This window comes from Ochotona curzoniae, unplaced genomic scaffold (genome assembly GCF_017591425.1).
Source record: "Ochotona curzoniae isolate NIBS_2020 unplaced genomic scaffold, NIBS_Ocur_1.0 contig_4105, whole genome shotgun sequence".
Taxonomy (NCBI): Eukaryota; Metazoa; Chordata; class Mammalia; order Lagomorpha; family Ochotonidae; genus Ochotona; species Ochotona curzoniae.
In genome coordinates, this window is record NW_024466129.1 from 11,617,784 (window position 1) to 11,637,819 (window position 20,036).

At 42.3% G+C, this 20,036-nt stretch overlaps 1 protein-coding gene across 1 annotated transcript in view; it reads right to left on the reverse strand.

Moving 5' to 3' along the window:
* The window catches only part of DPP6 (dipeptidyl peptidase like 6), a 768,584-nt gene that overhangs the window by 256,967 nt on the left and 491,581 nt on the right, over window positions 1-20,036 (reverse strand). The gene's annotated exons all lie outside the window — the stretch shown is intronic.

Genomic DNA, 20,036 nt, shown 5'->3' on the forward strand with positions numbered 1-20,036 from the left:
CCTCCAGGTCTCCCATGTGGGTACAGAGTCCCAAGGGTTTGCGTCATCCTTCACTGCTTTCCCAGGTCACAAACAGGGAGCTGGATGGGAAATGGAGCAGCCAGGACACTTGCTAGAGTCTGTCTAGGATGCTGGCACCGCAAGGAAAGGATTAGCCTACATGCCATCACACTGGCCCCTTGATGCGCTTTCATTTAGCTTTGGAGAGCTAAATAAAAATACCAATGACACCAAGAGGGGAGTTAGAAGTAGCATGGCTTTCAAAACAGATGTAACCTGAAGAAAAGGAAAAATACCTAGAAGCCAAAACACAAAATGGTCTTTTCAAATTTCTGTAACTTCTAAACCTCAGAGGTTTCTCTGAATATTTTGAGCTAAGCGATTGCTCCTGGTATAAACACACTGAATACACAGAATACGGACCTCAAGGGAGACTACAACAGTTTAGCAATGATCAGTTGCTTCTATCTCTATGAATGGAGACACTCTCCGATATCCAGAACTGGATGGGTTATTCTGTAGGGTACATGTTCAGGGACTGTCTCATCTTTCTACAGCTAACAGGTGAGAGAAAACGTGTCATTGCACGGTGAAGGAAGAACGTGCTGAATACGGGAATGCATTTGCATTACTGACGACAGAAATGGACACGGGAATTTACTAACAGCACTCATTGTCTCCCCACTCTGGACCAGTGAACTCAGGGTGATTTGGAGAAAAAAAGACCAAGAAACCAAGTGAACAAACCTGCTTAAATCCCAATAATCTGGTGCTTACAGATAGCATGAAACTCCTGAAGAAGACATAAGGGGCTCAGAATGGCCTGCAGGAGGCAGAGGCACAGGATGAAAAATGTTGCCAACAAGGGGGCAAACTGTGCCAGGGAGCATTGCAAAACTGCTATGGCAACCCAGCAAGGAATGCCTGAGTCTAGTCCTCTTTGTTCTTTCTGAAGGGATTCGGGATGCCTCTCCAGATGACACTTTGCTGCTGTATCCTGAGTGGGCTACTGCTCAGAGAGAGCCCACACTGAACATTTGTGTGTGAGAAGAACCGCCTCCTCAGGTTTAAGAGCAAAAAGCTAAATGAATACGTCCTATCATCCCAGTTAATATACATGGCACTGGTACACAGTACCACTAAGCTCTATTCCCTAAACCAGCTTTTTATCTTACTTTATTTTCACAGTAGTCCTAGGCAGGATTCTGATTGTTGAGAATTGGAGGTTTATCAGGAGTACAGGAAGAGAGAGGACAGAGAAAAGGAAGGTGAGAAGGGAAACATAATAGAGTTAGGAGGGGGGGGGGAGGGACAGGGGGAGGGGGAGGGAGAAAAGCAGGGAGCCCAATTCTGTGTGTTGGCTGGACTTCGTGACTCCAACAGACGGGATGAGGTAGAAAAGATGGTGTTAGACTTCTGACACCAGAGTATAAAAGGGGCTGTGGCTTCCTTTTATCTTACCTGCTGTGAGGAAAGCCAGTTATCACACTGTGAGAACATTCAAGCAACCCCGAGGAACAGTCCATGGAAGTTTCTCCTCATTATGGTGCCAACAGGCAGCCAGGGAACGAACCTCTTGCCAGCAGCCATGGTTAGGGGTTGCTCACCCCAGGCAAGCTTTCTGCTGACTGCAATGAATGGCGGCTGCAGCTGACAACTGGATAGCAGCTTCGGGAGAGAACCTGAGCCAGAACCACTGAGAAAAGATGGCCCTGGATTCCTGAGCCACAGTAACTGTGTCACATGCATGTCAGTTTTCTAAAGACACTGGGTTACTCAATGATGGGTAAATGCAACACTCAATTGTACTCCAGAAAAAAAAACAAAACAAGTTACTATTACATAGGATGCACATAAACTTCTAGAGCGACTTGGTTCCCTCTTTATAAACATGCAGCAACTGTTCAGAATAACAAAGACATAACTTATCAAGATGGGATCAGGACAGAAGAGGTAGTGCTTGCAGGAGGTTGTGGAAATTACTGCAGAGATCGGTCCACAGCACTGGAGACGATCAGAGTCTGACACTGATGGTAGCTAGTGTTGATGGAGCAGAGATCCTGCCTTGGTACCACTGCTAGCTTTACAGTATGCGTGAATGTCTTTATCCTCTATGAGATGGATACTGATATCAACCATTTGTTCAGGCAGGACCCATTCAGGTAGGAAAGCGGGATGTTTAGTTTAAGCCAAATCCAGTGTAATGTAATTCAAGGTCTGTTTTCCAGACACTACTTTGGAAGATGCTTTCAAGAAACAAGGGAAGAAGAAAGAAAAGACACACAGAGAGCATTTGTCTCTTTGAAGTTTAACTGTGAAATAACAAAAGCAAATTCAAAAGCAGATTGTCTGAGAAGCTCAGGCTACCCAGAAACACAACAAATTGCAGAGCCAGAAAACACGCCCATTTTTTCTTGATAGAACACCTATTTCTTAATCTGCATAGAAATAGTGATTTAAATTCATTGCCTGGTCTTACCATTCCCCAATGGCCAGACTTAGATCTTGGCATGTTTCTTTAAATATAGAATTGACAGTGAAAATTAAACCATAAATATTTGTGAGTGAAACTAATGAGAAATGAAAGACCAATTTAAAATAACCCCACGGGGGGATGGCAAGATGAGAGTGTTATCATTTACAACACCTGAAAATGGGAAATGTAATAAAATATGGAATGTGGGATCACCAATTAGAAAGACTCAAACACAAAATGAGCAAATCGGGAAGTAGAGACAGAGGCTGACAAACTGGATCTGCCAAATGCCGGAACAGGAAAGCAGCATTGCAGTGGAGACTGTCAGAATGGAAGTGGAACAGCTGGGACTTGAACCAGTGCCCAAATGCAATGCTGGTGCCAAAGGTGGAGGCTTAGCTTGCTATGCCATGGCAGTGCTCCACCACTACCTCACCCCTGCTCTCTCTCTCTCTTTTTTTAAGAAAGGCAGAGTGACAGAGAGATGGAGACACAGAGCCATACCTGCTAGACTTCCTCCCATACCTAAACTCATGATGGCCCCAAGTAAGCTCTTCAACAGCCTTTAAAACCTCATCCTCCTCTGAGAGCGCATATTGCAGCTAGGGTTTCTTCATTCAGTACACCGAGGTGAAAATCTAGTTTTTCTTGAGTCTGATCTTTTCCCCTTATTTCCTCTACTCCAATTCAGTCAATCCCCAAAGAGTCCTCCACTGACTTCAAGTCCGGAGCTCTGTCACCCACTCCAGTGCCTTGACTCAGACCTCAAAGTCTTTTTAAAAACCAACTCCTAAAGTCTCAATCCTTGTCCCTCTTGAACTGTTACAACTCTTACAGCACAGATCACTTTGCCTCATTTTTATTATATTTTTGACTATTATTGACTTATTAACTATTCACTTCCCACGGTTGCTTAGCCCAAGTTTATGGATACAATGCATATCTCCTACACCAAAACAATAAACAACCAATCCCACCAACACAGCTCATCTACCACATCCTTCGGACCATTAAGGGCACGCCCCTGGTTCATTTTGCATATACCACAGCCCACTACAATATACTCCCAAAGTTCCCAAACTGCATTATTCCAGGAAAACCCTGGGTGAGGCAGGTCCCATTCATATCTATATTCTTAGATTGCTTCCTATTGAATTTATACTTTTGTACTTCGTCCATCTTCTGATTCCTAGCTCGCATTTTTAACACGCACTCTGTCTTTTCCCTAAGGATGTTTTTAACCTTCTTTTGTCCCAAATTCAGTGTTTTGAAAAGTCAATTCATTATTTTGCTGTCATCTTGGACCACCATGCATCTCTATAAAAAATACCTGAGAGTGGATGTTTTATAAAGGGTTAATTTGGCTCACAACTGTAGACGGCTCAGGCAGAATGATATGGGCCTTCGGATGTTTTCTCCCAGCTCTGTCACAACAAGGCAGACACATGGATAGGGAATGGTGCTGCGCAGAAGAATGAAGCCTGTGGAGTGTCCTTGTTTTGTAACAATACATTCTTACAGGAATTAATTCACTCCTGCAGTACCGATCCACAATAGGGGACCAGTACTAATCCACTCATGTCCTGGAACCATTAGGACCTACTGACTGGGCACCATACCTTACAGGGCCTATTACCTTGTTAGTCTCATACTGGGGAACACACTTCCAGTGTCAGATTCCAGCAACTGCAGAAGAATTCTTTATGTTCTTCTATTTACCTTGGCTCACAGCTATTCTCATTTCTTGTCACTCTCCATACTGTTGATGTACATTTATTTGGTTATCAGGTTTCACTGGACTTTCAAGCTTTGGAACATCCTTGAAATTCCAGGCAGCACTCCCTACTCTAGCTGCAGTGGCTTCATTGGGATGTTCTTCCTAAAGCCTAAATATGGCTTTCCTGGTGACCAGCCCCCTTCCTTGTTCTCATTGCCACAAGTGTTCTCTTTCAAACAACATCCTAAAGTGAGTATGATGGCTACGAGCAGCCATGACATTGGACATGCCGATTGCTTTGCAGTTGCTACAAATACAAGTACGTAGCCTTAGTGTAAGGCAGTAAGCTGGATCCTTAGCCTGCTTCTCATAGGGTAGGGTCAAATTTGAGACATTACTTTTCTGAATCTCAGCTTCCTTTTCTACAGAAACATAGATATAACATCTGCATTTGCTAAACAACATTAAATGATGAGAAAGGCATGAAGCTTACTCTGATGTAAATTTTTGAGGAGAGTTATATCATTTAGCTGTTACCATTGTGTAATTCATGAAACTATTACTTCTCTGCTCTTTTGGGCTCAAGAAACAGAACTCGTCCAGAGAAGGTCAGATTTGGAGCTGAGCCCTTTTGAGATGAGAGTGAGGAAAGAAGTGAGTTGTTGTCTGGTTCTTTTAGATGGATATCTGGTCTGCTTGTCCACTCTATTCACCAGCGTGTCCCAGCACCCTGTTAGTACGGGTGGGCTCCCTGGGCTGTGCTCCCCAATACTGACTGTACAGAAGCAACACACCTAACAGCCACCCCCAGATCCTCTCGGATGGCTGCCTGAGGGGCCTCTGCCATCCCTTTCTCATCTAGTCCTATGATCCCAGTCGTAGAGGCCATGAAAACTATCAGATGGTGAAGATGAGCTCAGCCTAAGATTTTCCCAAGCTAGGATCAAAGACGCAGGTGGGTTTATGTAATCAAAGAAAGAAGGCTAGGTAACATGATGTGAACAGAGTCCTAAAATACAGAGGGAGATTAACATGGGAGAAAGATGATAAAGTTAATCGAGACAGAGGGAAAGATGAAGTGAATTTTGGAGATTGGATGATTCAACAACAACAACAAAAAAGTTAACACATGTGAGACATCAGAGATGATAAGGGGGAAAAACACCTCAATGAGAAAATGAAAATACTGTATAAACAGCTGGAAAATGTCACCGAATGAGAAAAGCAAATGTTTCCTCAGAGGGTTATTTTCTCGCAATTTTGAGGTGTCCTACTGCCAGATAAAAAGGAAAATTTCATTAGTGTCTGGATGGCGCAATTCTGCACCTATTGGCAATAAGCACAAGAGAAGAGAGAACAAGCCATCAACTTCCAAAATTCCAGCTAAGCTTCAGTCGACTATGACAGACAGAAATACCTACGAACGTTCCTGTGGCATCCTGATGGTGTTTTAAAAAGTCAAAGAATAAAATCAAAATTCCAGCTATCTCCTTCCTAGCAGTTGACGTTGGGGAAAATGGAATGAGGAAAAAACATACCCTTCACTTCCCAGCAAGAGTTCATGCATTGCCACATCTATACAGTGCGCTGTTCTATCATTGTCATGACACATCCCTTGAAAACAATCCTCCCCTCTTGGTTTTCATAATTATTGCTATCCGTTATCAGGATCACCCATCCCAGAGCACGTGGTGTGCTTCCAAGAAGCCTTGGAGACCTGCTCTGGGAGATGGACAATTCTCAGGGGTTCTCAGGGCAGGGGAGGCGGAAGCAGGCACTTCTGATTATTCCATCCAGATCCCTCTTTCGGTAATTAGAATAAATGAGCTCATCCCCAATACTGTGGGTGGCAACCAGAGCTAAGCAGTTCACAAGGTCTTTCTAGGACAAAAACTTGTTCTAGATCGTTCAGGGATGCTTTTCCTTAATTTTAGAAAAATATGCAAAGGTGAATTTGTCACGTTTTTTCTAGGAGTAGGATTGATAGAACAAAATGCTCTAAAGATGGGGGTCAGCTGGAACAAGTAGCTGTGGTCTGCAGAGAAGAGAGATCACGGGGAGATTGACAGATACTCTTTCAAAAAAAATGATTATTTAACAGAAAGAGCAATACAGAGAGAGGGGGACAGCTAGAGTGAGACAGAGGGAATTACACAGAGAGAGGGTGAGATGAATTATTCTCTGGTTTAATTCTCAAATGTGTGCAGCATTCAATCCCGAAACCAGGAACTGTAGCCTGGTTTCCCATATCCATATCAAGGGTCCAAGTACATGGGCCATCATCTGCTGCTTTCCCCAGTGCATTAGCAGGAAGCTGGATCAGAAACAGAGGCCAAGGGTCCGGCGTGATAGTGTAGTGGTTCAAGTCCTTACTTGCACCGCCAGGATCCCATATGGGCTCTGGTTCTAATCCCGGTGGCCCTGCTTCCCATCCAGCTCCCTGCTTGTGGCCTGGGAAAGCAGTCGAGGATGGCCCAAGGACTTGGGACCCTGCGCCCAGGTGGGAGAACCGGAAGAGCTCCTGGCTCCTGGCTTCGGATTGGCTCAGCTCCAGCCATTGCAGCTGCTTGGGGAATGATTCATTTGATGGAAGATCTTCCTCTCTGTCTATCCTTCTCTCTGTATATCCACCTTTCCAATACAAATAAATAAATCTTAAAAAAAAAAAAAGGAAAAAGAAAGAAAGAAACAGAGGCTAGGACTAATACTGACCTTGCAAGCAGAAGCGTAACGCACTACGCCACAAGGCCAGCCCGATCGTGAGAATTTGAAAGTGTTGTTAGAGGGAGTTGGCCTATTTGCTTTTCTCTCAGAAGAACAGTAACGCTTACCTGTGATGTATTGCAAGGACCTCACTTTCAGACCATTACACAGACCATTTGGTGGTTAAGCTTACTCGACACTGACTGGGTTAACATTGCCTGCTTGTAAAAGCAGAGGAGTCATTTGTTGGCACAGGAGGAGAGTAAGTGCCCTTTAAGACTGGAACAAATGACTGCTAACATTTCCTCCTGTTCATAGCCTCAACGATTCTTCTTCAAGTCCCCAGGCAGGGATGTTCTGTCCCTTTTACATGTGCTTCTGTCTGCTCTGGCCAGCTGCATAATTCTTTCTTGGTGCTGGTCACAGCTGCTTGAATCTTAGATAAACAAGTTCAAATCTTAGTGTATCAACATTAGCAATCTCCTGACTGTGATAGAAATTATGTATGCCCTTCCAAATTTGAAAAATTCACGCTCTTTTTTTTCCCCAAGGTTCTGCAGAAGTCTCGGTCCATTGTGGCGTCAACCTGAACTCAACTTCCACCTCAGTTTCATCCCTGTCTTGAATCTCTCCTCTTCTGTTGGACAGCATTCCGTGATCACCCCTGGTCAAAAACCTTTATTCTACACTCAGTTCTGCACACGCTTCTACTTTATATCATTTTTAAGAAGACAGTTATTTAAAAGGAAAGATACTCAACAGGACCCAATGAACAGCATTACAATGCAAATTCCCCATAGCAAAATTAGTTAGTTCATATGATACAAAACAAGTACTAGGAAAGAATGCAATATAAATGAACATTTCCCCCATTCCCAAAGTACTGTGTTTGGGTCTGATTAGAACGCATCTCCCAAAGTTAATATACGGGGAGCCTGGTCCTTAATCTAAGTGAATATGTAGGTATTACACACGCATATTAACTTTTCAGAATCGTTATAGATTTGGGAATTTTCTTTTTAGACTGGGAATTTTTAGTAGCAATTCAATTTTTAGGATTTATTTTTCTGCATTAAGCTAAGGGTCAAGAGTTGAGTTAACAATTTTAAATTATTTCTCAGAGTTCCTTTCTATGCTTAATTGTATGTTAGCAATACTGTCAGAGCGCTGTTTTGTATAGAGTACTGGCACAGAAGACTGGGAAACATCAAAATAAGAGGTGTTTGGTTTTGCAAACAGAAAGTGTGGTTACTTAAGATACTATAGTGCATCCTGGTTACATGGTTTAGCTAATATTGCTTAGAAATATTTCATTTCCAAATTTCTATTCCAGGTATTCCTTTTTAGATAGCTTAGCTTAAGATCAATCTTTAATGGGCTTTAAGGTAGTTTGGGAACTATTTAAAATTTTAATGCAAATGATGAGTTTTGGGGGAAGAAGCTCATAATAATATTTTCAAGCTTTGGTCAAATTTTGATCCAGTAAGAAACAAAAAACCGAAATTATAAATCACTGATTCGAGAGTCTCTCATTTAAAATAGAACAGATTATTTACCTCTCCCACTCCCAAAAACATCCTGGCAATAACATATTATGAGAAAAAAGTGAGGTTTAAAAAGCTGTGTTGCCTTCTGATTTTGTTTTTCGTTTATTTGCTTGTTTGTTTTGGTTTTATTCAAATGTATTTTTTGTGCCCATTTATTTCTTTTTCTTAAAAGATTTATTTTTATTACAAAGTCAGATATACAGAGAGGAAGAGAGACAGAGAGGAAGATCTTCCGTTCACGGATTCACTCCCTAAGCGGCCATTATGGCCGCAGCTTTGCCAATCCAAAGTCAGGAGCCAGGAACTTCTTTCAGGTCTCCCACATGGGTGCAGGGTCCCAAGTCTTTGGGCTGTCCTTGACTGCTTTCCTAGGCCAGAAAGCAGGGAGCTGGATGGGAAGTGGAGCTGCTGGGATTAGAACCGGTGCCCATATGAGATCCTGGGTTCAAGGTGAGGACTTTAACCACTACGCCAGCCCCTTCATTTCTTATTATTATCATTTTATGATACAGTTTCATAGGACTTGGGATTTCCCCTTTTCCCTCCCCAACCCTACCCTCCCGAGTTCTACCATATCATTACAGTACAGTTCCTCAAAAACAATCATGAGCCCATCATTTTGGGCATGGACAATGGCAGAGAGTCCAGCATCTCATTGTCAAGACACATCTAATAGTTTCACTGGAATCCATCCTCAGTCCTAAAGAGAGATGCACACTGCACTGCGTCTGGACTTGACACTCTCCATTACCCAGTCGCTGTATACATCCCCCCAAGTAAAAGCCACGAAACAAAACAAAATCAACAGCAAGCAGAAAAACAGAAATTTACAATGCGACGAAGTTAAACAACTGTGTATCCCCTTAAATGAAAAGCCACAAAACAAAATCAACAATGGGATAAAAAAAGAAACTTACAACACCAAGAAGTTAAATAACATGCTATTGAATGACTAATGTGCCGCTGAAAAAAATGAAGAAAATCAAGAACCTTCTTGAAGAAAATGATGTTACTGAATATGAGTCAGTGAAGAAATTAATGAGAAAACAAAACTGTTTTGAAGAAGCAAAAGTAAAAACAAAAACATCCAAATCCATGAGATACAGTTTCTGCTGATCTTTGTTAGTGAGATGTGCCTCCTGTGGGCAACAGGTAAGTGGGTTCTGTGTTCTTAATTGAGTCTACTAATCTATGATGTTTGATTGATGAGTTTAAGCATTTTATATTCAGGGTTAATATAAATAGGTAATACTTTGCCTTTCAAAACAAAATTTTCTTCTAGTTTCACATTTTTCATGAACATCTTGAAATGTGTTTCTATTCACTCTTAGGAGGTAGTGGGATCTTTGCAAGGGGACACCTGGCAGAAGCTGCCTAGGGCATCGTGACATTGGTGGCAGGGGTTCCAGCAGTGGTTGAAGTCTTCAGCTGGTTCCTTTGAGAGAACCACACACAGATCAAGTTCGAGTACGTCCCACTTCCTGCTTTCCTGTCTCACTCTGTGATGGTCCTCTCCAAGAACTCCCGCCATTGAGATGCCATCTACTCGGAGGCCCTCACCAGCCGCTGGGTCACAAGGAGCACTGGAACTGTCAGCTAAAGGAATGGGTTTTTGCACACTGTTCAGCCTTCAGAATTTTATACTAATGAGAGGAATAGATCTAATATAATATACCCAGGTTGTATGTCTTTCCTTGTCAACTTTATGGAGCTTACAAATTTGTGCAACATTCTAGCTAGGCAAGGGCTAAATTACATAGGATGCACAAATGCCAGATTTATAAGTCAAGAGCAGCTGGTCAATCGTTAGGATTCAGTATTTATATTGCAAGTCCTCTTCTGGATTAACTGGTCTCCTACCAAACCTCTGAAATTTAAAAATAGAAATAATTGTCTTGAACTTAGAGCCTCTTTGTGTAACTCAAACTTTTGCTTCGACCCTTCATTGCACACCTATCCTTGAAACATTGTAGTCCATTCTTCATGATCAATCCTTCTATGCATTGAAATCCTGATTAGCCATGAGCATGGATCTAAGTACAAGCATTTCAGAGACAGAGAGCAAGCATTTCAGCTGTGATTCCAACTGTGTTTGCCAACACCATTCCTGACGGATCTCTTACATCCTGGAGAATCTGGGTAGGTTTTCTTGGTTCCTACTGTTTCCTCCAGCTTTCACTTGGATGTTGCAATTTTAAAAGCTATGTTCATGTATCATAGATTCATCTTCTCAGAACAAATGCAACCAGTCACACTGTGGCTACGAAAAAATCCAAAGGAAGCATCTTCCTACATTCTTTGACTCTATCCTTGCAAACATTTCTTCCGTGGCTGGAGAAGCATCGGTTTGCTTTGTCTTTTAAATTGAGAAATTGAGGTTCAGTATACATTGCAATTTGTCTCGTGTCACATAGCACCAAAGGAAGAGAAAGGGGAGTTTCATAAAGCGTTTGCACTTGCAGCTTAAAATAGTTTTAATGAGAACCTGCAGGTGAGAAAGCCTCGCCTACCCTAATCCTTCTTTTCCTTTCTAGCCAAAAAATGAGAGGTCCATTTTCCAGAGAGGCGTAATAAAATGAGAATAACTCTGAGGAGATGAACATTAATGCCACAATTAACTAAGCTATGGAGACGGATCAGTCACCAGTCAGCTGAAATCGAGCGCTCAAGAGAATGTTCCAGAATCCAAAAGAGCTGCTGAGGGACAGGTTGAAATCAGGCAGGAAAGCAGGGTGACTGAGCGAAGCCACAGCACAAAGACAAGGCAGGTGTCTTCCCGACAGGTCCAGAGCTGACCTGACTCAGCGGCTGGCTTTACTTGGCTCTTGCACTCAGCAGCTCACGGGCCTCTTCTGAAGCCATTCTGATGCATGCCTCCACCTTGAGCGTTCCTGGCTCCTTGGTCTCTCACAGTATTGAAGGTCAGAACCGCTGGGCTCACTTCCAAGAACAAAGACAGCGGAGCAGGTTCTCATCTCAGGTAACGGGGAATTAATGAACAGAACCGCTCACTGGCAATGACACAAAAATCCACCTGCTCTTCCTTCAAAGGGGGCACACTGGATGCATCTGTAGGCTCACATATACTCGGGCTGTGTACACGCCAGTCCTTCACAAAGGGTTACTAACGAAAAAGTCCAATGATGCCGATTCCTTTCTTTTCTGCTCTTTGCTTAAATCAGTGTGGGTGTGTACGTCCCCCTAATGTGAAATGACATTCAAGTCCAAGGTTGCGATCCTTAATGTTTCTTCACCTGCTTAGCGCTCCTAGTTGGATATTCTGCTCAATTGACATGCAGCTAGGCTCAGGGGGTCTTCCCTCTCAGTCTTACTCCTGAGCGCCACCTGGTGGCCGGCACGAGCCCTCCTGTGAGCACTCAGGTGGCAAAGGGTTTAGGATTTTTCTCTCCTGTCCTCAAAGCCACGCAGTCACCAGACTTATCCCCCCAGTACATTTATCTCTTTAGCCATTCCTTCAGATCCCTTCTGAAATGAACCCAGCACAGACCCCTTTTGTCTCAGCGACTTTCTAATCCATTGCCCATTTCCCTGACACAATACACCCACCTTTAAAAAAAAAAGATTTATTTTTATTTGAAAGGCAGATATATAGAGAGAAGGGGAGACAGAGATCTTGCACCTGTTGACTCCCTCCCCAAGTGACTGCAACAGCTGGAACTATGCCAATCCAAAGCCAGGAGCCTGGAGCCTCCTCTGGGTCTCCCACGTGGGTGCAGGGTCCCAAGATTTTGGCCCATCCTCGACTGCTTTCCCAGGGAGCTGGATAGGAAACGGGGCCACTGGGATATGAACTGGCACCCATATGGGATCCTGGAGCATTCAAGGCGAGGACTTTCGCTACTAGGCTACCTCATTTGGCCCCCACCTTTGTTTTAATGGGCCTCAAAATTTTGTAATAGAACTTTCATCAAGAAGTTCTCATGAAGAACTGCCTTTAAAAACTGATTCCTTCATAAAGCCGTACAAATCCAAACAATGGTCCCCCCAACATTCTCCCTTCCTCCTCTAGCTTTTGTGATGCACTGTCATCATTAGCGAGCACGTTCTAACTACTAAACTTAAACGGTCAGATAGGAGAAATGGCTCTGAGCCCTTTCTTATACCACTGATTCTGTCTGGGGTGTTAGATGTTGGGGATAACATTCTGCGGTTCCTGGGAAGACTTGGGGACTGTGGCAACTCCGGCAGCCTGCTTCTATGGGGTTTTGACGATACCCAGACAACCGAAGCTCTCCAGTCGTTACAGTAACACGGGCCAGAGGAAAACAGAGAACATGTCAACATGCATGAGCTTGCCAGGTGTCATGGCAACCACCGAAGCAGCACCAGGTCTCAAGAATTTGGGGTCATTCAGCAGTTTACTTTTCTTTCAGCTCAACAAGTTGGCAAGCCATGAGAGCTATTTAACAGTCTAGGGCAAGGATATAAATAGCACTGGCTTGGCCTAGAAGAGTTCCAGATAATCACCTAAAGACAGCTACATCTACTGGGGGGCCACTTTTGCTGTCACCAGCAACACTTCTGTAACAAAAGTCTTTGACTGATGTGTTCCTTTTTTTTTTTTAAAGATTTATTTTTTATTATTTTTTTTTTATTGGAAAGGCGGATATACAGACAGGAGAGACAGAGAGGAAGATCTTCCGTCCAATGATTCACTCCCCAAGTGAGCGCTATGGTCGATGCTATGCCCATCCGAAGTCAGGAGCCTCTTCCGGGTCTCCCACATGGGTGCAGGGTCCCAAAGCTCTGGGCTGTCCTCGACTGCTTTCCCGGGCCACAGGCAGGGAGCTGGAAGGGAAGTGGGGCTGCTGGGAATAGAACCTGCGCCCATATGGGATCCCGGGCGTGCAAGGCGAGGACCTTAACCACTTTGCGCCACCGCGCCGGGCCTGACAGATGTGTTCTTGATCTAGAAGCACGCATTGTTTCCACACTGAGTGTTTTAAGACCTATTTCAACATCAGTAGTGACAATGATTGATGCAAAGAAGATCCCCCTTCTGAGTTTAAGAATTCCAATCTCCTGGAGCTGGTGTTGATGGCATAGCATGATAATCCTCTGCTGAGAGTGCTGGCATCCCACAGGAGTACCAGTTCAAGTCCTGGCTCCTCCACTTCCAATTTAAGACCAGAGAAGGCAACAGAGGCTTGCTTGTCCAAGTCCTGGGGCCCCTGAAACCAAATGGGATACTTGTAGAGAATTCCTGGTTCCTGTTCTCAAATTGACTGAGTTCTGGCTCTTGCGGTCATTTTGGGGGGAGTGAATCAGCGGATGGAAATCAATTTCTCTCTCTCTCTTTCTTTCTCCTCTCTCCCTCCCTCTCTCTCATTTTTCTGCAAATCTGTCTTTTGAATAACATAAATATATTTTTTTTTTCCAAAAAAGGGTACCAGTCTCCACCTGGCTCACAGAAACAGGCTAATATGATTGAATGGATGGACAGCCTGGAGCAGGTGCTAATTGGACTGGCCAACAGCAGGGTCTGCTAGTCTTTAGCTTTCCCATTTTGGCTTTGATTTAGTTTTGATTTTCATAGCACCAGTGTTCTGGTAGCAAATCTATTGCAAAGAAAAAAAAGACTCTAACATGTCTTTACATTTCACTTTCTTTCATCTTCACGTAAACTTTGATAAGCTTTCTTTGTCTCTTAAATCATGGTTAAACACCTATGACGTTCAGAACTGCCCATGATTAGATCTTGATCTATTTTTCTAATTTCAACAGCCGTTACTCAGTTTGTTCTATTCTCCTAACAAACATGATTGGCCTGTTTTATTAACTCACCCTTCATGTTCCTCAGGAAAGCACCTCTCCACTTAGAATGCATTTTCTCTTTCTGGGTGTTTTGAAAAAAAACTATATGTGGTTTCCAAAACTTAGTTCAATTTTTAACTGTTTGAAGTACCTGTATATTGGTCAAGGTGAACAGTTGGAGAGTGCATACCTGGTCAACTTCTCATAAAGTCAGCTTCTGAAACATTCCCTACTTGGGTCTCCATTTCACTTGCTTTCTTGTTTCTCTTACAGACAGTTGGTGTGTTGGGGGACATGGACAGGGCAGTAGTTGTGCAATAAGCACATGAGACAATGAAGTCCACTTTCATAACCGTCGTGATGCTCAGTCATTGGTGCAGTCAGTGACCCTAGGAACCATACAAATTAAAAGGAGATTCCCTCTATTCAGTGGTTCACTCCCTCAAAGACCTACAACACTAAGAGATGGGCCAAGCTGAAGCTGAGAACTGGGAACTCCAACTAGCTTTCCCAAATGGAGGTCAGGGACCCAGTACTGGACCCATCATCCACTGCCACCTGGGATGCATATTCACAAGAAGCGGGATCAGAGGCAGAGACAGCAGCAAATCCCAGACACTTGGGTTTTGGATGTGGCATCCCAAGTGGCAACTTAACCTACTTCTCCATATCCCTCTCCATGACCTTTCATTTGGCATGCTGCAACTAGACCTTTGCCATCCACCTTGTTTCTAAGTGTCCTGGCTGAGATGTGCATAGCAACTTGGAAAACAAGCTTTCTCGTGATTTTTGCTCTGTGTATGCCCTCCTTTCTTTCTGCTTCTTGTACCCAGATGAAAGTCATTACTCATGGATCATCTGATAATTTTAGAACATAATATGATTTCCCATCTTAAACTTGTAAATTATTGACCTGCCCCCTTGGTTTTGACATATGTTTATCCACTGACTATTGATTTATACAATGAAAATCCAACCAGCACCCCAGTGAGAATAATGTCAGAATCCATATAGCATCCACATGTCATGGAGGTGGGGTCCATCTTTAAAATGCAAAATGCTGGTCATACATTCATCCTAGAAACACAGTCATGGCTGTGCCAATATGCACCTGCTTAGGTTAGCTGGCATTTCTCACTCATCTTTGATTGTTTGAATGCCACTGGATTTGCTCATGTAAGATGCTGATTCCTTACATCATGGCTGGAGCCAGAGAAGCTGTCTTAATGAAGGTGCCAGTTATTTTGTATGCAGAGCAATAAAGTAATGACATATACATCCAAGCTTTCCTACCACCCTGATACAAATTATCATGTTAAGTCTTTCAGATCATCCTCTTGAATTCAAACAGCCACTGACACAACAGGTACCACCCCCCCCCACTCCCACTGCCTTAGCATAAGCTGGAATGATAAGTGAATCACAGGTTACCTAGAGGATAGCATTTCAGCATAATGATAAACAAACTTGCAGGGCTCCCCAGATCTAAGCAAAGACACTCTCTCCACATAATTTCAGCAGAAGGAATTTCTTGCACAAGGCATTGGTGATATCCCTCTTTTGGAATATCAGTATTAATAAATTTTTGCAAAATATGTTGGAGAACTTCTGTGGAATATACTGCTGTTTCTAAATATGAAAATGACTCCTAATCAAAGATGTTGACTCCACTGTTCTTCTGAAAGGAGAAAATTGCAATCAGTATATCTGCCTCTCTATATATAGAGAGTGAAGAAAGTTGGAGTATTTTAATGGAATATTATGAAGCTGTTAACATAAATGATTGTAAAGACTAAAGTAGCATAAAGTGATAAATGTAACAAATGTTAATAAAGCAAAATATAGTTTATACTGAACATAATTATGTTGACATAAGAGGTGTATTCATACAAGAAATACATGGTCTCCTCACTAGTGTCTGTTTTTGGGTAACTGTACTTGCTAGACAATTATTAAGTTCCTTCTTCCCGTTGAACTAGGAAAAGGCAAATACTAAGAAGAAATGCTATATGGAAATGCTATATGAAAATGCTGACTACAGATAAACTGAAGTGGGAAAATAAGCTGAGACTATCTTTGTAAAGCAGTCACAAATTCAGAAAATCAGTGAATTAAACATCTCTGCACAGTTAGTACCTCGTTCATTTGGCTTCTGCCTCTTTCCCAAGACTCAGTGTGTGCTCATGTGTCCACGTCAGATGGCACTGCCCAACAGCAGGTATCAGTGCTGCCTGGCTGGGGGTAGAAAAGAGTGACCACAAAACAGGGAAGAGAAGACTCAACGGCAAGGGTTTGGAAAGATTACTCTCAAGACGAAGAGGCAGCATTAATGTTTAGAATATGGAAGCCACTGCTGAAAAAAAGCTCCATGGACAACTGGTTAAAGGTAGGGTTATGTCAACTTGTAATAACCTTAAAGGTTTTAGTACATAAAATGCATTGTACATTCCAAGCATGCTGCCAAGTCAATCCTTGGTTTCTAGGATAAGCTAGAAAATCAAATATAAGCCATTTCACGGCAGGAACAGATAAAAACTTTTCTTAAAATTCAGGTCCATAGGTGAATGATATTAGGTTAAAACAAATAGGCTCAAAGATTTTGGAGGAGGAAAAAAAATGAATGGGAAAGAAAGAGAGGGAGGGAAGAAAGGAATTATCATTATGTCCTTCAAGTGGTGCCTGGGAGCTACATGAACTCAATTGCTTTTGCATTAATATGACACTAACATGAGACTTGGTAATCACCATGACTGCTATGATTCTGATAATCCACTCTACAGAACCTTTCCTTAAAAAAAAATGTGGTGGTAGCAGCTGGGGTGGAGTTCACAATCTCAGTTCTAAAAATAGGTTTTATTTTTACAAATCTATGGGCACCCATTTATTTCATGTAATTTTAGATAGCTTCAAAGTGTAGGGCATTCTAAAGAAAGTTACAGGTGATCTTAAAATGGCACACATTTCAGGTTTTCAGCTATCTCTCAAGGCACTGGGTTACATGAGGGGTAAGCTTCGCTTTTAATGTGAGCTCTCATCTGCTTTGGAAGGAGACGACGGGATGGAAAGACCAAAATAACACAGAAAAACACTGTCCAGTTATTCAATTCGGTGATGTAAATGAAGACCAAAAAAATGCACAAATGATGGCATGGAAAGGGGTGTAAACAAATGTCAACTACTAACAGAGGCAGCGATTGTTGCTTTCAGCATTACTTCTACTGTGGAGAAGGTGCTACAGGCAGCGCCAAAGGAAGAAGAAAAAAACAATCAGTTAAAATTGCCCATGGAGAGGAGGAATCGTGAGAATGTTTTTTTCTGAGTCTCTTGTCCTAATTAGTAATTCTCTGTGTAGTGAAATTTCGTATTATACAAAAACAGGCTTTCTCTGTATAATTTATAATCTTCTGGACTTTGACAATTCCAAATACATTGGAGGAATCACAGCATGTTTTTGCCTCTGATAAGAATTTTAAGCCAGGGCTAGGGGGAAAGGGAAGGTATTTACTGCATGACATTCCAGTACTGCATGAGTGTCCTGAAACTGACATTAAAAAGTGATCAGTCGATTCGGATTGCACATTCGCCATATGGTTAAGGTCCCCTAATGAACATTTAAGGCAGAATAGCTCTGCATTTGGACTGGGTTGCTGAATTTCTTTCGCTTCTTTCTGGAACTAAAACTACAGAAGGTGGTGAGCTGGCATGGCTCTTCAGGGCTCACCAGATGGCTACATACAGCTTTTTTTAGGAGCTGCTCTTGCAGCACAGCTTGTAAGGTGTCAGCCCTGAGCTGCTTACCAGCCTCAGACTCATTCTATGAACTTCTTGCATGTGCAGCCCTCTGAGTTGGCCCCGGACTTACTACATTGAGTCTTGAGGACTAAAAATCTGCCCTCTGTAAAAATCCCTAGGCTTGGTAAACGCACTTTAGGCCATGGGTTAAACTGATGAGACTGCTTAAAAACCAAATCAAACACAGTCTATCAGAGGTGCATTAATGTACAGCAGGAACTTAACAAGCTTGCTGTGGGAGTGATGAAGGTCAAGTGTGGATGGATTCTGATGTCAACAGCACCATGATCTCCAACTTGCAGTTGTAGCTTCTCTTGGTTAAAGGTCACAGGCTTTTAACTTGATGAAATAATATTTTTATGAAAGTAAAATTAGAGAATTGATATCTTTGGTTTCTTCAAAGGAGATAGAATCTTAAGCCAGCACCTGCAAATTTCTTTGTTACTATAGTTCTCAAGGCAAGCACTTATTGGCCTGTTTAAACAGAGAGGCTCAGGGTCAACTTTTTGTGCTGACCATTTCACAATTCAAGGAAACGATTCTTTTGCTCCCAAGAGTCACACGTTACAAAGATTTTTCTATCTTCTTCCAGTTTCTTTCCCTCCCAAACCCTCAAGTCTTTATTGTTACATTTTCAGACTTCTAATGCTGTTTTGGATCCATTTTCTTCCATTTAAATAAAACACATGGGGATTCTGGAAGTTTCTTAAGCTCATAGAATTGCTTACAGCAAACAGTATTCAATTTTGGAAAGACACTGGAAACATAGTTGGATGATCAAATTGTAATTGTCCTTAATGCCACTGAAATGCATGCTTTCAGATCATTGAAATCACATCACAAAGCCAATGCAAAGGATATTTTAGAATGCTTTAAAATTCAATATGTGATTAATAGTTACTTAGGAAAAATTATTTAGAAATGATAGTCATTTAGCAAGAGAACTAAAATGCATTCTATGATAATAAGTGTAAAAGGAATGGGGTTTTAGTAGGTTTGTGAAATACGGTTTGATGTGGCTCCAAAGGATTAGTTTGTTTTTTTCACGCTAATGATATAACAAGTTCCTAGCCATTCACAGAGTATGTATAATTGTTGAATTGTGAAGCTAATTATGGAAGGCCATGTAGGATTATTTTGTACTCTTATTCAGCAAGGGGGCGGGGAAGGGGGCTGTCATCTCTGGTTCCAGAAATGTAATCAGTGAGGCGAGCCAGAACCTGTGTCTCAGTTTTTCCAGTCCATTTGTGTGTCCATACAAAACTCTCCTGCACAGGAAAGTCAAAGAACTCTGAGGAAATGTACACTCTGGATTCCTAACATGCCCTCACATATTGGGACAGTATGCGGACCAAGCCAGGCTCCCAAGGCAGGGCCCTCTAGAGACTTTACATGTACCTGCCAAGTGAAGCTTCCCAGCAACCCCAGGTAGGAAGTGAATTATTAGTTTGCACATTGGAGTGAAATTGGGAAATAACAACATCTGACACACTTTGCAATTTTTTTATTTTTATTTTTTTTTGGGGGGGGGTCAAGAACAAGTCCTCAATAAATGTCTAGCAGAAATGACTTACGCTAGTCTGGTCTCCCTCTTCTTCCGTTTTGTCATCTAATAAATACACTCCAGTCAATGCTAATATCTATGAATGCTTCAATTAAAGGAAACACGAACATTTTATATAAGTTCCCAAAAGAATTTTACTTGCAGCTCCTACTGTTCACTTTGTTGCTGACATTAATTTAAAGCACAAGCAATGAAAGAGCCCCTGAATGGTTCAGAATAGCATGGTTTATAAGCAAAGATGGGACAACCATGTGAGAGAAAACAAAACAGAGCTATAAAACCTGCTAAGCCATTCAAAACAACGGGGCCCAGTAATCAGATTTCAATGAAAACCTCTTTTGTTTGCACATGACAAATCATGTTTGTGTGCTCACAGATACTCTGGATCAAGAACTGAGAGCAGCAGAGAGGGAGCTAGAGAAAGGGACGGGGGGATGAGAGAGCCTTGGGTAAGGGCCATGT